This window comes from Paroedura picta, chromosome 3 (genome assembly GCF_049243985.1).
Source record: "Paroedura picta isolate Pp20150507F chromosome 3, Ppicta_v3.0, whole genome shotgun sequence".
Classification (NCBI taxonomy): Eukaryota; Metazoa; Chordata; class Lepidosauria; order Squamata; family Gekkonidae; genus Paroedura; species Paroedura picta.
This window is the reverse complement of record NC_135371.1, coordinates 47169087-47190627: the sequence shown is the minus strand read 5'-3', so window position 1 is coordinate 47190627 and position 21541 is coordinate 47169087. Positions and strand designations below refer to the sequence as shown.

General features: G+C 46.0%; 1 protein-coding gene and 1 pseudogene across 12 annotated transcripts in view; one reads left to right on the top strand and one right to left on the bottom strand.

Annotated features, from left to right (window-relative positions):
• The window catches only part of CACNA1D (calcium voltage-gated channel subunit alpha1 D), a 312904-nt gene that overhangs the window by 72420 nt on the left and 218943 nt on the right, over nucleotides 1-21541 (top strand). The window lies entirely within an intron of this gene.
• Nucleotides 19178-19988, bottom strand: LOC143831098 (integral membrane protein 2B pseudogene; annotated as a pseudogene).

Genomic DNA, 21541 nt, shown 5'->3' with positions numbered 1-21541 from the left:
AACAATGCAAACAGGTCCAGAGCGCTTGGAAGGAGTTCTGGAAGGGAGGGGAGCAGGGACCCTTCAGTCGCTGTTGGTTATGCCTGGTCTCAACGAAATGTCTGGCGGAGAAGCTCCTTTTTGCAGGCCCTGTAGAACCGTTTAAGCTCCGTCAGGGCCCTGATCTCCTCCGGGAGGTCATTCCACCAGGTGGTGGCCAGAACAGAGAATGCTCTGGCCTTGGTCGAGGCCAGGTGGGCTTCTTTAAGGCCAGGGACGATTAGCCGGTTGGTGGTGGCAGAGTGTAAAGCTCTATGAGGGGTATAGGTAGGGAGGCGGTCCCTCAGGTACACTGGGCCCTGACTGCGTATGGCCTTGAAGGTAATTATAGAATCATAGAATCATAGAGTTGGAAGGGGCCATACAGGCCATCTAGTCCAACACCCTGCTCTACGCAGGATCAGCCCTAAGCATCCTAAAGCATTCAAGAAAAGTGTGTATCCAACCTTTGCTTGAAGACTGCCAGTGAGGGGGAGTTCACCACCTCCTTAGGCAGCCTATTCCACTGCTGAACTACTCTATGAAAATTTTTTTCCTGATATCTAGCCTATATCTTTGTACTTGAAGTTTAAACCCATTACTGCGTGTCCTCTCCTCTGCAGCCAGCAGAAACAGCATCCTGCCCTCCTCCAAGTGACAACCTTTCAAATACTTAAAAAGGGCTATCATGTCCCCTCTCAACCTCCTTTTCTCCAGGCTGAACATTCCCAAGTCCCTCAACCTATCTTCATAGGGCTTGGTCCCTTGACCCCAGATGATCTTCGTCGCTCTCCTCTGTACCCTTTCAATTTTATCGACGTCCTTCTTGAAGTGAGGCCTCCAGAATTGCACACAGTACTCCAGGTGTGGTCCGACCAGTGCCGTATACAATGTGACTATGACATCTTGTGATTTTGATGTGATGCCCCTGTTGATACAGCCCAAAATGGCATTCGCCTTTTTTACTGCTGCATCACACTGCCTGCTCATGTTTAGTTTACAATCCACAAGTACCCCAAGGTCTCGTTCACACACAGTATTACCTAGAAGCGTATCCCCCATCCAGTAGGCATGCTTTTCATTTTTCTGACCCAGATGCAGAACTTTACACTTATCTTTATTAAATTGCATCTTGTTCTCATTTGCCCATTTTTCCATTGTGTTCAGATCTCGTTGAACTCTGTCTCTATCTTCCAGAGTATTTGCCAGTCCTCCCAATTTGGTGTCATCTGCAAACTTGATGAATAGTCCCTCCACCCCCTCATCTAGATCATTAATAAATATGTTAAAAAGTACCAGGCCGAGCACCGAGCCCTGAGGTACCCCGCTACTCACGTCTCTCCAGTCTGATGAAACACCATTGACAACAACGCTTTGAGTGCGGTTCTCTAACCAATTCCCTATCCACTTAACTATCTGAAAATCCAAATTGCAGTCCTTCAACTTATCCATCAGAACATCATGGGGAACCTTGTCAAAAGCTTTACTAAAATCCAAGTAAACGACATCAACCGAATTTCCCTGATCCAGCAAACTTGTTACTTGGTCAAAAAAGGAAACCAGGTTGGTCTGGCAGGACCTATTGGAGACAAATCCATGCTGACTTCCTTGGATCACCAAATTGTCTTCCAGATGTTTGCATATCGCTCCCTTTAATATCTGCTCCATTATCTTCCCCACAACAGAGGTCAGACTCACTGTTCTGTAGTTTCCCGGGTCATCCTTCCTCCCTTTTTTGTAGATTGGAATAACTTTTGCTCTCTTCCAGTCCTCCGGGACATCTCCAGTCCTTAAAGAGGTCCCGAAGATGATGGACAAGGGCTGTGCAAGTTCTCTGGAAAGTTCTTTGAGTACTCTCGGGTGCATTTCATCCAGCCCGGGGGTTTGAACTCTTCCATTGCAGCTATATGCCTCTCAACAACCTCTCTGTCCATGTCAACCTGCCACCCAGACACTATCCTTTGGCTACTGCCATCTCTAGATGTGCCTAAACCCTTTGACATGTGGGAAAAAACAGACGTAAAATAGGCACTAAGCCTTTCTGCTTTCTCTGCATCTTCCGTTAGAGTTTGTCCATCAGCACCCAACAGTGGGCCTATTGCCTCCTTTACTTTACGCTTGCTCCTCACATAACTGAAAAATCTTTTCTTGTTACAATGGGCTTCCCTGGCCAATCTTAGCTCACTCTCAGCTTTGGCCTTTCTGCTGATTGATCTACAGTGCCTAGTAACCTGTAGGTACTGTTCTTTAGAACTCTGTCCTTCCCTACATTTCCTGAACATTTTCCTTTTCTTTCTTAGTTCCTCTTGAAGTTCTCTGTTCATCCAAATAGGCTTCTTAGAGCTCCTGCAGTGTTTTCGTCTTTCTGGGATAGTCATTGATTGAGCATGCAATAGCTCTTGTTTGAGTAGCGCCCACCCTTCACATGCTCCCTTCCCTTCCAGCATTCTCGTTCATGGTATGACACTCATCATGTCTCTGAGTTTATTAAAGTTTGTCCTACGAAAATCCAACATCCACGTCTGGCTACAAGCTTCCTTGGCTCCCCATCTCAAAAGAAATTCTATGAGGACATGGTCATTTCCCCCTAGGGTCCCCACCTCCTTCACCTCATCCACCAACTCTTGCCTGTTGGTCAGTATTAAGTCCAGTATGGCTGAACCTCTTGTGGGTTCATCTACCATTTGATAAATGAAATTGTCAGCCAGGCAGGTCAGAAAGTTACATGAGTGAGGACGCTTTGCAGAGTTTGTTTCCCAGCACACATCTGGGAAATTGAAGTCACCCATGATGACAAGGTCCTGCCGCTTGGATATTTTCTCAAGCTGCTCACAAAGTGCAGCATCCACATCCCATCGTTGGTCAGGCGGTCGGTAGCAGACACCACCCACCACAGTTTGTTTTCCCCTCAGTTATTTTCACCCAGATGCTTTCCACTGTAGATATGCTCTCCTTCACTAGAATTTCCTGACAGGTAAGCGCTTTCCTCACATACAGTGCCACTCCTCCACCTCTTCGATCTATTCTGTTTTTTCTGAATAGTTCATATCCATCCACCATTACATTCCAGTCATGAGAATCATTCCACCAAGTTTCTGTGATTCCTACTAGATCATACCTTTCCATCAGCATGAGAAGTTCCAGCTCTTCCTTCTTATTGCTCATGCTTAGGGCGTTAGTATAAAGGCATTTGAATCCTTTTACTTTTGGTTCCCTATGAGCTGGCCTTGCCGGTTGGGCTGCCCCCGATAATTCTCCTTCCTTACACTCCCTATGTTTATCGTCTCCTTCCGCTTGTGGCTTCAGTTTAAAGCTCTCCTGATGAATCTCCCTAGGTTCCTGCCAAACACATTCTTCCCCAGCTTCGATAAGTGCAGTCCATCAGGTGCTAGTAGGCCTTCCTCAAGAAAGCCATCCCTTGGTCCCAGAAACCAAATCTCTCCTGCCGGCACCAACTACGCAGCCACTGATTCACCTCCATTATCTTCCTCTCCCGACACATTCCTCCTCCCTTGACAGGCAAGATTGAAGAGAATACCACTTGTGCCCCCATTTGCTTGAGCTTCCTCCCCAGATCTTGATAGTCTTTTTTAATAAGAGCAATGGTATTCAGGGACATGTCATTCGTTCCCACATGGACCATCACAAATGGGTAGCGATCCGTAGATTTGAGGAGTTTGGACAGCCGTTCTGAAATGTCTTTAATTTTTGCCCCTGACAAGCAACACACCTCTCAGGTTAGGGAGTCGGGCCTAGCCACATGGCGATCCATTCCTCTTAGCAGGGAGTCTCCAATTACCAGTACTCTCCTTTTTTTTTCTTCTCAACTCCATTTCCTTCTATCCGCGTGGCCTCTTCCCTTTGTCATAGACTTTGTTTTGGGACCTCTTCCCTCATTGACCCTTGTACCTCCTCTGCAAGGGCCTGAAATCTATTCTGGAGCTCCAAAGGCCCCGAGAACTGTCTCGCTTTACGCCATTGTGTCTTTTTCCGAACTGTCTGCAGAGGCTCCCTATTGTGGTCAATCTTCTTATCCTCTTCAGGACTAGTTGTATTGTCTTTATTCCGAGTTGTAGGGCTCTGGTCTATGAACTCCTCCCCTTTCTTACTTCGGGTCAGAGTAAAAATGCTGTCTTCTAATCCCCTAATCCTTTCCTCCAAAAGTCTTACCAGCTTACACTTGGGGCAGATGTAGTCCATCTTGTCTTCTGGGAGGAAGGCAATCATGTTACACTCACTGCAGATGATGGGATGAGTGTCCTGGAGGTCCATTGTAATTTCTAGGCAGTGCAAGTACTAGGGAAATATAATCTACTGATTCTAATTGCTCGGCCAAGAACCCCAGGCCAAGAGACACAGCCCAAGAGCCACAGGCCAAGAGCCCATCGGCTCGCACCAAAGGCTTGCGCCTCTGGCGAGGAGCAGCCCTTTTTAATCCTCCCAGCAATCACCCAGCAATCACCTCACCCAGTCAGCACAATAGCCTCACCTGGTCAGCAGCAACACTCCCCAGTATCTCTCTCCACGTGCTCTCAGTTGTCTGAGCTCTCAAAACCTTTAGTCTGATCCAGAATTCAACTGGCAACCACTGCAGTTGGTGGAGAATGGGCCGAATGTGGGATTTCAATGGTGTTGTTGTGAGGATCCTGGCTGCTGCATTTTGGACCAGTTGTAGTTTCTGCATCAAGGCTAAAGGCAGACCTGCATAGAGCGGGTTACAGAAGTCCAGTCTAGAGGTGACCGTCGCATGGATCACTGTGGCTAGGTGTTCCAGTGCCAGGTAGGGCGCTAGTAGCTTGGCTTGGCAGAGGTGGTAAAATGCCAGCTGTGCTACCTTTGTGTCCTGGGCTCCATTGTGAGGGAAGCATCCAGAATCACACCCAGATTCTTGGTGGAGTGAGCCGTAGAGACCTGCACACCATCCAGGGTAGGCAGACACACTTCCTCACATGGGCCCTTTCTACCCAGGCACAGGACCTTCGTTTTTGAAGGATTGAGCTTCAGACAATTCTGCTTGAGCCACCTCGTCATTGCTTCCAGGCAGCTGGCTAATGTTTCTGGGGGAGAGTCAGGGCGGCCATCCATCAGGATGAAGAGCTGGGTGTCATCTGCATATTGATGCAAACGTACTCACAAATTCAGCAAAAGTTACAACTGTGTTGACAAAAAAACCTTTCCAGTAGCATCATTCACAAAGAAAGTGAAATTAAAGGAAGATAAGTTACAACGGTGGTTCTCAACCTGGTGGTCGAACCCTTTGGTGGTCGAACCCTTTGGAGGTCGAACAACCCTCTCAGAAGGGTCACAGCAGGGCGACCAGCTTGGCTGGGGGGTGAGATAGAGCGTTTGTCTGCCTGGAGCAGTGGAAAAGAGTGAGATCAGCATGGTGGGACAAAAGGCAGAACTGAACTGAGAAACCCTGGGGGAAAAAACTATTTATATACAATCATGAACAATGGATCTTCATGCAATTGGTCAGTTTTGGTTTAATTTCTGTGAAAGAACACTTGCATAATTTTATGGTTGGGAGTCACCACAACATGAGGAACTATATTAAAGGGTCATGGCATTAGGAAGGTTGAGAACCAATGAGTCACAATATCAAGTCCATGCAGCTGTGTGATAAGAAATAGAGATATATCTAATATACATCTCTTGAAATACATTTAATTAAAATACATAAGGCTACTGATATTTTTGCAAAGTAAAATATATTTAATGTATTATAATGCTGCAAGTTTAATGACTGGGGAAGGCACTGGCAAGGCCACCCTGTATTGAGTCTGCCATGAAAACGCTGGAGGGCGTCACCCCAAAGGTCAGACATGACCTGGTGCTTGCACAGGGGATACCTTTACCTTTACCTTTACCTTTAATGCTGCAACAAAAACTGGTCTACCGATAGCAAAATATTATATTTAATACAACAATGCAGATGTCTTTAATTGTGACCCAGAACTATGGTTTAAAAAGATATACCAAGTTCAATAAAGATTCATATTTAACCCATATGGTATGTACATTTTAAATCTGTTTATCCATGCTGCCTCCTGACATTATAAGGCCATATACAAATCTACATGAATAAAGACATTGGCATTAACTTAAAATAACAACAAAAACATATATTTGTTGCATATACAAGCAGTGTTCAGCGATATGAATTGCTGCAGAAGTGCAAAGCTCTTCATCTCAGTGGTTCCCAAGCTTTTTGCGGTTGAGAACCGCCTCCGGTGGTGTGGGAGAGCCGGCGGCCCGGGCGTGTGTATTCCCGGTAGCCGCATGCAAATGCTCATGTGCAGAGTTGCCACGCATGCGCATTCATGTCCGCCAGTGTGCTGGCCGCCGCGCCTGCCTCTTCCCCCCCTCGCAGCGAGAAGCTAACCGGGCCACGAGCGAAGCGGCTGCTTTGGCGGCCACTTCGCTCACAGCATGGTGAGCTTCTCACTGCGAGGGGGGGAAGAGGCAGGCGCGGCGGCCAGCACACTGGCGGACATGAATGGCTACGGACCAGGGGTTGATGACCCCCACTTTATCTGAAGTGAAAGGGACCCCCTTAATCAGAGGATCCTGGCCTTACCCGGTAGAATGAGCCTTCAGAAGAACTGAGGGTCCTAATGGAATTAACTCAGTTCTGCAGGGCCTGCAAGATGGAGCTCTTCTGCCAGTTGTTTGGTTGAGGCCAGGATAGTCACATATTCCATCTTGGGGTCCCCTGAAACATCAAAATCTGGATGCCTCATGCTGTTGGAAGATCCCATCTTGGTTTTACTGTGGTTCGTATTATTGTTATTTATATTCTGTATCATGTTTCTGTTGGATTGTTATAGGTGGTTTTAATGTATTAACTTTTTGGTATACTTGAATGTTGTTACCCGCCAAAGCTGGCAAACCCAAAAGTGGCAGCATAGAAGTCCAATGAATGAATGAATGAATGAATGAATGAATGAATTGATAAATCGTAGAGTAAACATTAATGTTTCTAAAATTTCTAGTGTTCCAGAAATATGTAAATATCACAGCCAGGCATGTCTAACCACATCCCAATGCCTATAATTTGTTAATTTGTTGTTGTTGTTAGGTGCGAAGTCGAGACCGACCCATCGCGACCCCATGTACAATGATCCTCCAGGCCTTCCTGTCCTCTACCATTCCCCAGAGTCCATTTAAGTTTGCACCTACTGCTTCAGTGACTCGAGCCAGCCATCTCATTCTCTGTCATCCCCTTCTTCTTTTGCCCTCGATCGCTCCCAGCATTAGGCTCTTCTCCAGGGAGTCCTTCCTTCTCATGAGGTGGCCAAAGTATTTGAGTTTCATCTTCAGGATCTGGCCTTCTAAGGAGCAGTCAGGGCTGATCTCCTCTAGGACCGACTGGTTTGTTCGCCTTGCAGTCCAAGGGACTCACAAGAGTCTTCTCCAGCACCAGAGTTCAAAAGCCTCAATTCTTTGACGCTCGGCCTTCCTTATGGTCCAACTTTCACAGCCATACATTGCAACTGGGAATACCAAAGCCTTGACTAAATGCACTTTTGTTGGCAGGGTGATGTCTCTGCTTTTTAGGATGCTGTCTAGATTTGCCATAGCTTTCCTCCCCAGGAGCAAGCGTCTTTTAATTTCTTTGCTGCAGTCCCCATCTGCAGTGATCTTGGAGCCCAGGAAAATAAAATCATCTCTTCCAGGTTCCTATGGAATAAAAATCTTTACAGCATCGGACTGTCTTTTCGCCACCAGTTACTTCCACAACTGAGCATCCTTTCGGCTTTGGCCCAGTCGCTTCATTCATTCTGGCGCTACTCGTGCTAGCCGTCTGCTTATCTCCAGTAGCATATTGGACACCTTCCGATCTGAGGGGCTCATCTTCCAGCATCATCTTCCGGGGCTCATCTTCGGCGTTTGCCTTTTGAACTTGTCCATTGGGTTTTCATGGCAAAGATACTGGAGTGGTTTGCCATTTCCTTCTCCAGTGGATCACCTTTTGTCAGAGCTCTCTGCTGTTATCTGTTCGTCTTGGGTGGCCCTGCACGGCATAGCTCATAGCTTCACTGAGCTACGCAAGCCCCCTTGCCACGGCAAGACAGCGATCCTTGAAGGGGGAATTTTTTTAATTGGACTGTACCAGATACATATAATGTAAAGCAAATGTAATTCCCTTTTAAACTGCTTGTTGTTTATCAGTTTGCAAGTTATGGCTAGATACCGATTGGGTTTTGACTAATGGCTCAGCTAACTACATTTTGCAGATAACCACAATCTAAAGGTTATATCTCTAATTTGTTACATATGTTACAGAAAACTTGCTAAATTGTGGAATTGCATTTTAATCTCTGGAATTGACCATATGGGAGATGTAAATGTGATGGAGGAAATTATTTGTTTGCTTGTGTATTTAATTTATATACCGCCCTCCTTTGTGGCTCAAGGTGGTTTACATAGAATGTAGGAATAAGTATAGTACAACAACTTCAAATAACACAATAGTAACAGTAATAGGGTTTCAGCAGCCAGTTACAAGTTTCTAATAGCACTTCCATACAACAGTTTCAACGTCAATGTTGACAACATTGTCTACTATGGTCGAATAGGTTGATCGTTTTGGCGATCAGTTTATGGGGGGAGTTTCTGGGGGGCCCAGCAGATGTTGGCTTGGTCAACCTCAACCAAATGCCTGGCAAAAGCGCTCCATTTTACAGGTACTGTGGAACTTTGGTAGCTCAGTAAGGGCCTTGATTTCTTTGGAGAGTTAATTCCACCAGGTGGGAGCCTGTAAAATGTAATACTGAATTTCTGTCAGTGAGCTCTGTGTACACCCAGATGGACAATTTATTATTTACGACCTCTGATAATCTCTATACTTCTGGAAGCCTGTAATTTAGGACTACAAATTATAAAAGAACTTTTTTACAGCAAATCTTTATCTCCTCATTCCATCTACCCTTTCCTTCTATGTTAAATACAATCTTTTGTTTTGTTGGACTTCAGCGTTGTCTCAGTGCCATTTTGAAAAGGTTTTAGTGAAGAGGGCACTTCTGCCTTGCCTTAAAGTTCCAGGGCTGAGTTAAAGCCAAATCTTCTCGCAGCGTGGGAGAGCCAGTTTTATTCATTGCAACAAAGAAACCACACTACAAGGGCAGCCCAGTCAGTGAGGGAACAACGTTTTATTTTGGGAGAAAAAATTTACCTCAGTGTGGGGAAATGTGTAGGGAGCCCATCATACTAGGCCTGTCCAGGGTCCCTACCTTTTTGTCAGAATTTACTTAATCGCTGTTGGAGATGCTTCTCAGTTCCTGCTGATGCGTTCCCTGATTAAGATCTGGATTGTGGCAATGACTTTAGCCTGCCCTCCTGTGCCATTTTCCCAACTTGAAACAGTTGTAGGGGTGTTCTGTTTGGAGAAACCCATCTTTGGAGAATCCTAAAGATGCCCATGAGTTTCTGTAGCTCTGGGCCTGTAGCTTCTGGTATAGGGTGGGGTCTCAAAGCTAACCAGAGTGCTCAATAATTTGTAAAGAACATGTTTCCAACCAGACCTTGCAGTTGCCAGTTTTCCAAAATGGAGGCCACTTAGGGCAACAGCTGTATAAAGAAGCCATTGTCTAATTATTCCTCAACATTTAATATTGCATCTTGTGCATATTTTATTAATGTTTTTCAAATATTTGTAGTTTATTTTTTCATATGGTTAAGTATAAGTCAAAGTAAGCTATGTCATATGCCTGACTATTCCTGAAGGAGAAAGTTAGGTGTCAGTTACGATTAATGTGAGTAGCTTTTATGGCCCTGGAGATGTGACCCCTTGTTACAGTAAATGTGACAGCATGAATTATTTTCAATTATGATGAACTACATTCAATTTCATTAGTTCTGACAAACCTCGCTGGGACCTTGCTCCTTTGATACAGTGAGGACTGTAGATAAAAAATGTTAAAACTGGAATTCAGAAGCTTAGGTCACAAATAAAACCACTGGAGTTACAGCGATGAGTTTAATGTCTTGCATTTCACATAGTTTCATTACAGTTCTTGTCTGATGTTTTTCCTGGTTGGTTTATGCTTACAACATTTGAGGTTTTGTATACATTGTCTGTTTTAAAATGCTGCAAGTGTAGACAGTTAAACCTTGCTTTTCACCTCTGTAACAACTATGCATGACTGTATTGCTCAGGATGTACATGAACTAACCAAACTGGCATTAGAGATCTAGAAGGGTCATGTTTGCTGCCTGCAGATAACTGAACCTTCTGGACTGTACTTCTTCTTTAATCAGTTTACTGGTAGTTTATTCTGATCTATTAGACATTTTTCTTCTGGTTATCAGATGCCTTCTTGCCCTAGATGAACAGAGTTCCACAGTACTACAAATTCAGATGTGCTATAACTTCAATGATGTTCATATACTTGTTTGAAATAGTTATAACTGTTCATCTTGAGTGCTCTTCTAGTTTGTTCCAAGAGTAAAATAAACAGACATTTACATGTCTGAATTGTTATTTTGGAACCTGGCTTGATACTTGTGCTGTGATTTCTTTAGTATGCCGTGCTGTTCTTTTTAATAAGATCTATACATGTATTCTCTGTTGTCACTTCTGCAGCTATTGCAAAGTTCCTGGCTGAACTTTTGGAGTAAAGTCTAATTGAGACTTGTTTTGGTAATTCATGATCTTTGTATGTGTGTCCTGTTGATGTGGCAAAATGCTGGTGTTTATACATTTAACCCAGATTTGTCAACATTAACATGAGCAATTGCTTCCCATAGGCCTGTTTGTATGTTATTTTTTTCCTACCTTACCTTACACCTTCTTAACCCTTTACTGCAGTGAGGAACGGTTATCCCTATTCACAGCCTACTCTTGATTAGGAGCCCTCAGTAATCCTTCTTGCATGTTCTTAGGCTGTCTGACGGAACTTTCTCAGTCCCTTAGGGCCTGCAAAACGGAGCTGTTTTTTTGTGCGGCCAGGTCAAGGAAGATCTGGACACCTCATTGTTGTGTGAGATCATCTTTTCCTGAGATGGATCCCCTGAGATATTTATTATCAGAAGGTCTGTGAGCTGGAGGGTGCGAGAGGGTTGTCATCACCAGAGGGTGATTGTAATCAGGGTTTTTAATGATATGACTGGAATTTTATGATTGTTTTATGGGGATTTTATTGTGGGGATATTTTTAAAATTGTGAACAACCACAAGCCAATTGATGGTATAAAAGTGGTGGTATAAAAGTCAAATATATATATAAACAAACAAATGTTTAAGAATAATTGCTAGGTAATAAGTTTCATGAACACACTTTTGAGCAAAAAGGAACTGAGTTGCATTGCACAATTTCCTACCCATACTCACTTTTATAAATGTGTTGGGGAACTAATAATAATATTATGTGAGAGTTCTCAGATTGAGCTATTTGCATTTGTAAGAAGGAACAGCTTTGCCCCCAATAAATCAGAGTAGTGTTTCTGGTGAGGTGGGGGTTAACTTGTACTTCATGCTTTTAAAAAAATTTATGTTGCATCATAGCTTGCATGGTAGCTACACCTGAACTTACTTTTTGCCACATTGGGAAACACATAAATGATTATGGTTAATTATATATTTTTCCAGCAGAGTAGCAGGTTCAAGCAGTGATGTAGATGAGGAAAACCCTCGCTTTAGTGTCGCTAGTCTGATCAGTTCAGGAATGGGAACTGCAAATTCCTTTAGGTGGGAATTGAACTGTCAGGAAATTGATCGCATCAGATCTGTATGTTATAAACATACCATGATTAAAACCTATGGAAGTTCCTGTTCATTATCTGTCTTGCTGTGCAGCCCCACATTGGAACTGCGCAAGCACAGGCCTGCCGCAGAAAGTCTTTTCAAGCTTAACTCCTATAGGCGATGCTACCGCCCCAATACGGTGTACATGTGTGCGGTTTCTCACTGGAATGCACACGTAACTAGAGACGGAGCACCCCTTCACGCTCAGGTCCTTTTTCACTGCTGCAAAGTATAGTCAAAGACTTCTACAGCTCCTTGTTCATCATGGCCTTCAAAGCCAATTTCAAGAAGTGCTTTTGATGTGGAGTTAAGATTCTTCACTCAGAAGAAGAAGAAGAGTTGGTTCTTATATGCCGCTTTTCTCTACCCGAAGGAGGCTCAAAGTGGCTTACAGTCGCCTTCCCTTTCCTCTCCCACAACAGCCACCCTGTGAGGTAGGTGAGACTGAGAGAGCCCTGATATTTCTGCTCGGTCAGAACAGCTTTATCAGTGCCGTGGCGAGCCCAAGGTCACCCAGCTGGCTGCATGTGGGGGAGTGCAGTATCGAACCCAGCTCGCCAGATTAGAAGTCCGCACTCCTAACCACTACACCAAACTGGCTCTCAAACAAGCATGACCATTGTTTAATTTGTTTGGATGAGGCACACAATGTAGGCTCCCGCCGCATTTGCCAAAACGTCTCCCCCAAGGTCAGGTCAGATTGCACATCCAGACTCTCTGTGGGAGAAGTCCCTTTCTACAGGCCCTCCTAAACCAGCTTCCGAAAGTACCTCCTGTTCCCCCAGTGGCACTTCAGTTTGTTCGACGGCTTCAGTTCCGACCCCGGTTCCTGCACATTGGAAAAAGAGGCCAGCCTCTACTATTCCATCCCTGGACGCTGCCATCAAGGAAGCCATTACAAAACCCACTCTGATAAGCCAACCCCCTCAGCCACACTCTAAGAAGTCCAAGAAGTCGAAGCACAGAGGCTGCTCTAGCCATTTGGACCGGCTCTACAGATGACTCTGAATCCTTCTGCGTTGTCGGTTATGTTGACACAACATACACCTTCTCCGATCCCCAGTCAGGATATCCCACTGTCCGGTCCCAGTCATCAGCTGACAGTCTGGTACTCAGCCTCCAACACCTTGTACAATCCCTCTATGTGGGTCAGATGGGATCGCCCCTTTTTAGAGGCTCCTTTGGTTGTCTTCGGCTTTGATGAGCCACATCCTCACGATACCAAGGGGAATGAACTTGCTCATCCCCCCTTCCTGAGTACAGCTTCAGACCCCTTCCTCGGACGACACTGTCAGGGATCCCTCTCCCACTAAGGCCCTGGAGTTATATGTCTCTTCCTCCGATACCTGCCCTAAAGACAAGGTCCTGAGTTGTCTCCATTCCGATGTACCGTCTTTGATTGCCCTCCCTGTCCTGGAAGTGTGGGATGACCTTACGGCTCCGATCTGGAAAAAGCCAGCTTCTGCTATGCCAGTTTCAAGAGGTTGGACTTTTTCTATAAGGTCAAACAAGACTCTTCTAATTTCCTTTCCATCCATCCCCCACTCCAACTCCATGGTCCTGAAGGACATGCAGATTAAACAGTGACTGGGCCAACATTCTGCCGCTTTGGACCATGAAAGTCAAAAACTTGGCAGATTGGGATGAAAGTTTTACTCCCCTGCTGCTTTGTCCTTCTACATCGTGAACTACCAAGCGATAAATGCTGGCTATCAAATGGTCCTTTGGGAGGGCATGTCTAAATATTATCGACATGTTACCCGAAGACTCTAAACCCTTAGACAAGCTCCTTCAAATGGAGGTTCTGCACACCTCAAAATAGGCCATTAGTACAGGGATGCATTCAGCAGAAGTTATGGCCTGAGGTATGGCTGCCGCTATTATCCTTAGATGCCATGTCTGGCTAAGAGGCACTTCTCTGCTGCTTGAGACCAGAGCTAAGGTAGAGGATCTTCCCTTTTAGAAGGCTTCACTCTTTGCCGCTTCCACCAATGATTTTCTCTCTTCATTGAAGAAAAGTCGACAGATGACCTGATCCCTGAGCTTGTTCCCCCTGGTTCCAAATTTCCAGCCCCATTTCAACCAACGTCAGCAAGGAATCAGCACTCGGTACCATCCATGCCCACCCCAACCTCCTCAGCAGTATCCTTTATGTCCTTACCAATACTAAACCCTTCTAGGTTGATGGATTTTATTGGTTCCACCTGGGATTCGATAAGAGCCCGAATGTTCCTACCTCGGAATAATTTTTTCTCCATTTAGTCTATGATCCTATCCATATCCTGGAATTGTTGGAGACTGGCAAAGTTTATGCAACGGCTCCTCAGTTTACTTGCCTCTACCATGGCCCACTTCCACATGAGGCATCTCCAGCATTGGTTTCTGCACAGTTTCGTTCCCAACTGGGACAGTCCCTTTCAATGCCTTATGGTTCTGAGAGGAGTTCTAAAGGCCCACAGGTGGTGGACCCTGGAGGCTAATGTATTAACGGGTGCCTCTGCCTGTTTGAGAATTTGCTATCAATCTAGGAATAGATCTCAGGCTGATACATATAGCTGGAGTGTTGATCACCCAGGTGGATGCTTTCAACAGAGCCTTTTTCCCACCGTATGATTGGTCGCTAGAGTATAGATACCTACTCCTAGTATGCCACATGTAGTTTCCCATCCGTGGACCTCTTTGCTTTCCAGTTCTCAGCAAAATGCCATTGCTTCTGTTCACTGGCGGGCATGGACCTAGGTTCCATAGGGGATGCATTCGAATTCCAATGGGTGTGAACTCTGTTCTATGTGTTCCCACCTCTGCCTCTTCTCCCCAATGTCCTACAGAAGGCTTGACGAGAAGGTTCCTATATAATTCTGATTGCCATGAATTGGCCATGCCAGTGCTGGTACCTACTTCTTCTGGAGCTTTCCAGAGGCCTTTATTGCCTCCCACTTCTGTAGAACTCCGATCTGATCTCCTTTCTGTTTCCTTTGGTCCTTCAGCCTGAGAGGTTACACCTGGCAGCATGATTGCTCCACTAGCCCCAGAATCCCTCTCCCAGGACATGAAAGAGGTACTACTTCAGTCCAGTCATCTGTCTATGCCAGTGGTTCTCAGCCTTCTTAATGTGGTGACCCCCTGTGGGCAAACTTTGCGATCTCCAATGACCAAAGCGGCCAGTGCTGTGGTGCGGCAGGAAGGGGCAGGGTTGCTGCCTGCGTGCTCTGGGCCCGTGTGTGCTTGTGTGCAGGCACCAGCTGGTGCGCTGCCGCTGGGGCCCCCATTCTCTCTGCACCGTGGTGCTGGCCACTCCAGTTGTTGGAGATCACTGAAGCAGCTGACCTGCACCGTAGCGCACAAGCCTAAATTGCAAAGGGAATTGCAGTGGCAGCTCGACGGTAGTTCGGTGACCTCTGGGGTGACCCCCTTGTTGAATGGGCCCGTGAAATGCAGCTCTGTCCCTTTTCCTGCCCACTTACTGTGGTCTTGAAATACTTGCTGTCCCTAGCATGTCAGGGCTTGATAGTTTCCTCTGTCCATTCCCATCTAGCAGCTTTGTCTGTTTTTCATGACCAGTACCAGAACACCTCTTTTTTTCTCACAAGCTGTCCCAGTGTTTTTTGATGTGGTTACTTAACATGTTTTCCCCTTGTATTAAGATGGTCCCTTGGTGATCTTTGTCTTTGGTCCTGTTGGCCCTTTGAACCATTAAATTTGGTTCTGTGGGGCCTTTTGACTATGAATTTATTTATTTATTCATTTATTCATTTATATCCCATCACTCCCGTAAGGCTCGTGGTGGGTCACAATCAGTAAAATCCCATTAAAACCCCTAATACAATAAAACCCATCTAAAAACCAGTGATACCCAACCTAGCCCACACCAGCAGTGGCAATTACCACAAAACTCAACTCCAGGGGGAGTAACAACCACCATCAGATGACCTTGGAGAGACCTTGAAGATAGTCTTCTTAGCTGGAATTACCTCTCCTAGAAGCCTGGGGGAAATTGGCGGTCTCAGGTCATATCCCCCCTTTTTACAATTCTTTCCCAACAAGCTTACTCTGTGTCCTGACCCACATTTCTGACTGAAAGTGATCTCAGGGTTCCATATGACCCAGTTTATTACATTGCCCATATTTTTCCCAGATCTATCTTCTGGGTCAGAGAGGTCACTGCATTCCTTAGATGTCCACAGAGCCCTCTTGTATTATTTACACAGGACATGAGAATTTAGGAAATTGAATTCTTTATTTGTCTGCTGTTGGGGCCCTAATAAGGGTAGTAAGGTATTCCACCACCCTTTGTATTCCTGAGCACCATCGCCCGGTGGATGGTGTCTGCTATCAAAAAAGCATATTTGACTGGGAAGGGTTCTTGCCCTGTCAGTTTTACAGCTCACTTCCTCCGGGCAGTGGGCTCATCCCCTGCTTTCCATCAGAGCATTCCTCTTGGGGACTTCTATTGTGTGGCTACCTGGGCAAGAGACGAGACCTTCATTTTTTTTTCTTGACAAACCAATTTGTAATATTTATTTTACATTGCACATATATAGCTGATATACATGTTAGTAACCTGAAGTTACTGTATAATTTTGTTTCAGCTGACACATATTAATAAACCATGGCAAAAATACAACTTAAGAATGACTGCGTTTAAAAAAAAAAAAACACACACACACCAAGAAATTGCACTTTTTATTTAAATTCTTTCCCAGTCTATGTCAACCACCTGTTATGAACCCCCGATCCTGACCCAGGTTCAAAAGGTAATCTCCTGGGCGCTCCCGAAATGTTAGTTCCCCTCGCTGGGTCCATGCCTATAAAACCATAAATTCCCCTGTTGGCTTTCTACCTCCCTTTGCATTCCAAAGCGTCTCCCCACCAGTGCACTTGCCAAGCTCTGTGAAGTCTCAGCCTTTGCAACTTTTAAATCAAAGAGTACACCCGATAGCTCCCTTGAGAATTGTTTCTTTTCCCGCCTTGTGAGCCCATCTGGCCTCTTCCCCCCCCCCCCACCTTCTCCAGGTATAACACCCCACTAGAGAAATTGACCCTTTGTCTCTGTCAAAGAGTTTATTCATCAAACTTTTCCTGTTAATGCCTGTTTATCTTAGCATGCTGAATAAATATTCCTTCTGGATTTCACTATCATCGTGATCTCAAGGAATTGATTGTTCCAGTGACTTTACAGGGGTGTCCTCTGCCTGGTTCATGACAAGTTGGCAGAGACCAAGGACCAGTTTCTCTAGTGGGGTTTTATACCTGGAGAAGGTAGGGAGGGAGACAGCAGGAGCCAGTTCATTGCAAAGTTTTGGGGGGCGCTGATGGACTTGGCTGGGGTTTCCTGGGGCCTCAGCACCACTTACCATCCGGCTACCAGTGGCCAAACCGAGCATGTAAATAATGTGCTTGAACAGTACTTGCGGTGTTTTTTAGACTACCATCAGGATGATCGGACCCAGTTATTATCTCTGGCGGAGTACACATATAATAATGTGCTGCACATCAGCACAGTAGGTTGCCCTACTTTGAGGTTGTCCATGGATTTGCCCCAAGACCATTCCCCACCTTCTCCCAGCTGCCTGGACGGGACATTGCTCTTCCACCCAGGGTGGATGAGTGGGCTGCCAAAGCCTGAGAGACGTGGAGGGAGGTTTCAGATACCCTTTCGAAAGCTAAGGCAGACTTCAAGGTCTGGGCAGACAAGAAATGCCAACTAGCCCCCCCCCCATGTTGTAGGGCAGGGGTCCCCAACCCCCGGTCCGGAGACCGGTACCGAGCCGCGGACCAGTTGGTACCGGGCCACAGCTCCTCCTCCTCCTCCTCCTCCTCCCCAGCTTCTGCCTCAGGGCTGCCCTGCCACTCTGCTGCCGGCTCACCTTTGGTGCTCTTCAGCGGCCGTCATGGCAGGGGCTCCCCTTCGGAGTGGCAGTGCGCAGCTGCTGCTGGCATCACCCCCCAGTGGGTGGTGGGAAGTCAGGGGTGCCGGCGGGAAAGAAAGTGGAGCAGGGGCTCAGACCGTGGTGGCAACGTCCCTTGGCAAAAGAGTATCCCCCCCGGGCCTTAGTAAAATTCTCAAGCGTTGACCGGTCCCCGGAGATAAAAAGGTTGGGGACCACTGCTGTAGGGGACATGATGTTTATTTCCACCAAGCACTTAAAGAACAGGTGCCCGTGCAATAAACTAAGCTATAGGTTTGTGAGTCCCTTCAGGATTTTAAGTATTGTGAACGAGACGGTGGTGAAAGTGGAATTGCCTGCCTCTTATAGGAGGGTGCACCTGGTTTTCCATGTGAGTTTACTGAAGCCCGTTCCCCCTCCTGATAGATGGCATCCCACTCGCCCTCCTTCTCCGCCAGTCATGGTGGGGGATGAGACTCACTACAAGCTCTTTGAAGTGGTGGACTCCAGAATCTCTATGAAACGTCTGCAATACTTGATGGCGTGGAAAGGTTTCCTTGAGTCATACAATGACTGGGTGCATGAGGAAGATATCACTGCCCCTGTATTGGTGAAGAAATTCCATGACAAGTACCCAGAGAAGCCGGGCCCTCACCTCACTGCCCAGGGTGGGTAGAGAAGGGGGCTTGGAGAGAGCAGAGTGTAATGAACCCTGGTTCCTGACCCAGGTTCAAAAAGTAATCTCCCAGGTGCTCCCAGAATGTTGGTTCCCCTCGTTGGGTCCATGGCCATAAAACTATAAATCCCCCTGTTGGCGTTCCACCACCCTTTGCATTCCAAAGCATATCCCTCCCAGCGCACCCTTATCGCTTCCTGACCTTGCCGAGCTCTGTGAAATTTCAAATTTTAGATCAAAGAGTACTCCCAATTGCTTCCTTGAAAACTGTTGCTTTTCCTGCCTTGTGAGCCATCTGGCCTCCTCCCCACCTACCTTCTTCAGGTATGAAAACCCACTAGAGAAATTGGCCCTTGGTCTTTGCCAAAGAGTTTAAACTGTTCCTGTTGATGCCTGTTTGTTCCAGTGACTTTACAGGGGCGTCCTCTGCCTGGTTCATGACACCACCCACATCACTAGTAATATAGCATTAGGACTCCCAAGTGTTGCTGTTAATTTGTACACTTCCTGTTTTTAATCCTGGAAGATCATTCTATCTAATTGTGCTAGAAAATGGAATGTATCATGAACCTCCCTGCAACTTTGTCAAGGTTTGTTACATGAAATGCACTACAACTAAGCCATTATACAACCGCTATTCAACATGTAGAAACCACTCTTTAACAATACGGAAACACAATGGGGGAAAAAAACCACATGGTGTATCATCAGAAGTGAAAATGTCAGCATTCAGCTATGAAGGACAGTTCACTACTTACATAACTGATTTAAAATAAAAATCACGCATATGAGAGAAAAGGTGGGGTCGATGAGGTTCTTTCAATCTTCTGTTGCAAAATGTAATCTCTCATTGTTCACAAATGAGGGTTTCTACAGCAAATCAGTATTCAAAGTGTCAGATTTTTCAGCAGTTACTCACTTCACATTTATGGATTCCTCTCAGAGCTTCCTTGTGCTGCAGTTTGTAAGTCTCCTTGTCACAACAGAGGCAATAAATTTAAAAAGCCCAGCTGATCCACATTTTCTATGCAATCAGTAAGGATCATCTGCTCCTGAACCAAGTATGACTGAGGCAAGTAAGTCCCAGCCTTGCTATTGATCAGCAACTCCAAGAAGTTTTTAGGTGGCATAACAACCGATGTGTTTAGAGGAATGACGTAGCCCTTATCTAGGCTAGGATCAAGGTAAGCTGTAAGTCTCCTTTGAAAATCATTAACAAGATCAGCTGGATCACTGTCCGCAAACTCTGGAATGGGCACGTGGATGAACTCAATGTCCTCCTCCTCCTCCAGGATCTGAATGTTCTCTTCAATTATTTGGTAATGAGGAGCTGGAGCGCCTGCATCAGATTCTGTTAGAGTCATCCTCAATATACTTTATTCCACAGAAGTAAACACCACTTTCCTGATGTGAAAAATATTTTTACAGATAGGCACTCCGAAGTATCACAACAGCAAACATAAAAGCCATCCCAAAGCACATACACCAGCACCAAGCTCTCCTTTGTTGAACAGGCACCATTGCCTCAGGATCCTTCCATCGGGAGGCATGATGAGCACCTGGCCAAGGCTGCCCCCTGCCTTGCCCGCCTCCTCCTCCTCGCCCATATTGCTAGCCTCCTTCTGTGCCAGGGCTGAGTGGAATGACATCTTCACCATGGCAGCGGTGCCTTGCTCCCTCCCTCCCTCCCCACATACGAAGCTGATCCTGGCTTTCCTCCCATTGGGGGCTGCAGGCCGAGAAGAGATCTTCATGAAGCAGTATGCCATCGACCTCCAAGACAGACAAGATTCAGAGTTTGTTTGTTTATTATATTTGGAACAGCGGTTCTGCAGTCTTTATTCTCTTAAGGTCTCAACCCGCCTCCCTAAGGTATTTAGCTTGTGAAGGTCCCAATGTGGGGCTGCACATCAAGACGGATAATGAAAATGGGGTTGCACTTACCTGTAATGATTGTTCATTGATGTCTTGTGTGCAGGCACACATTCCCTCCCTCCGTCCCCACTGTGAGCCCTTGTCTTGGGTCTTGGCTGGTTCCTGCCTAGGCTCATGGCGGTGGTTAAGGACCAAGGGTGAGCGGGCGCTCCGCCTCTAGTCACGTGTGCATTCCAGTGGGAAACCACGTGCATGCACACCTTGTCGGATGGTAGCACCCCCTATGGAAATTAAGCTTGAAAAGACTTTCCATGTCAGCCCTGTGCTTGCGCAGTCCCAATGTGTGCCACACAAGACGTCAATGAACAACAGTTACAGGTAAGTGTGACTCCATTTTCCTGTATTCCATCATATAAAAAAGAGTGGTTTTAGTTTTGTCATCAGTGACAGGTCCTCTTCAGTATATTTTATACTGGAGCACGTGGAGAGAGCTACTGGGGAGAGTTGCTGCTGACCAGGTGAGGCTATTGTTCTGCCTGGGTGAGGTGATTGCTGGGTAATTATTGGGAGGATTAAAAAGGGCTGCTCCTCACCAGAGGCAGAGCTCACACAACTGAGAGCACGTGCGAAGCGTCCTCACTCATGCAACTTTCTGACCTGCCTGGCTGACAATTTCATTTATCAAATGGTAGATGAACCCACAAGAGGTTCAGCCATACTGGACTTAATACTGACCAACAGGCAAGAGTTGGTGGATGAGGTGAAGGAGGTGGGGACCCTAGGGGGAAGTGACCATGTCCTCATAGAATTCCTTTTGAGATGGGGAGCCAAGGAAGCTTGTAGACAGACACGGATGTTGGATTTTCGTAGGGCAAACTCAGAGGCATGGTGAGTGTCATACCATGGACGAGAATGCTGGAAGGGAAGGGAGCATGTGAAGGGTGGCCGCTACTCAAACAAGAGCTATTGCATGCTCAATCAATGACTATCCCAGAAAGACGAAAACACTGCAGGAGCTCTAAGAAGCCTATTTGGATGAACAGAGAACTTCAAGAGGAACTAAGAAAGAAAAGGAAAATGTTCAGGAAATGGAGGGAAGGACAGAGCTCTAAAGAAGAGTACCTACAGGTTACTAGGCACTGTAGATCAATCATCAGAAAGGCCAAAGCTGAGAGTGAGCTAAGATTGGACAGGGAAGCCCATTGTAACAAGAAAAGATTTTTCAGTTATGTGAGGAGCAAACGTAAAGTAAAGGAGGCAATAGGCCCACTGTTGGGTGCGGATGGACAAACTCTAACGAAAGATGCAGAGAAAGCAGAAAGGCTTAGTGCCTATT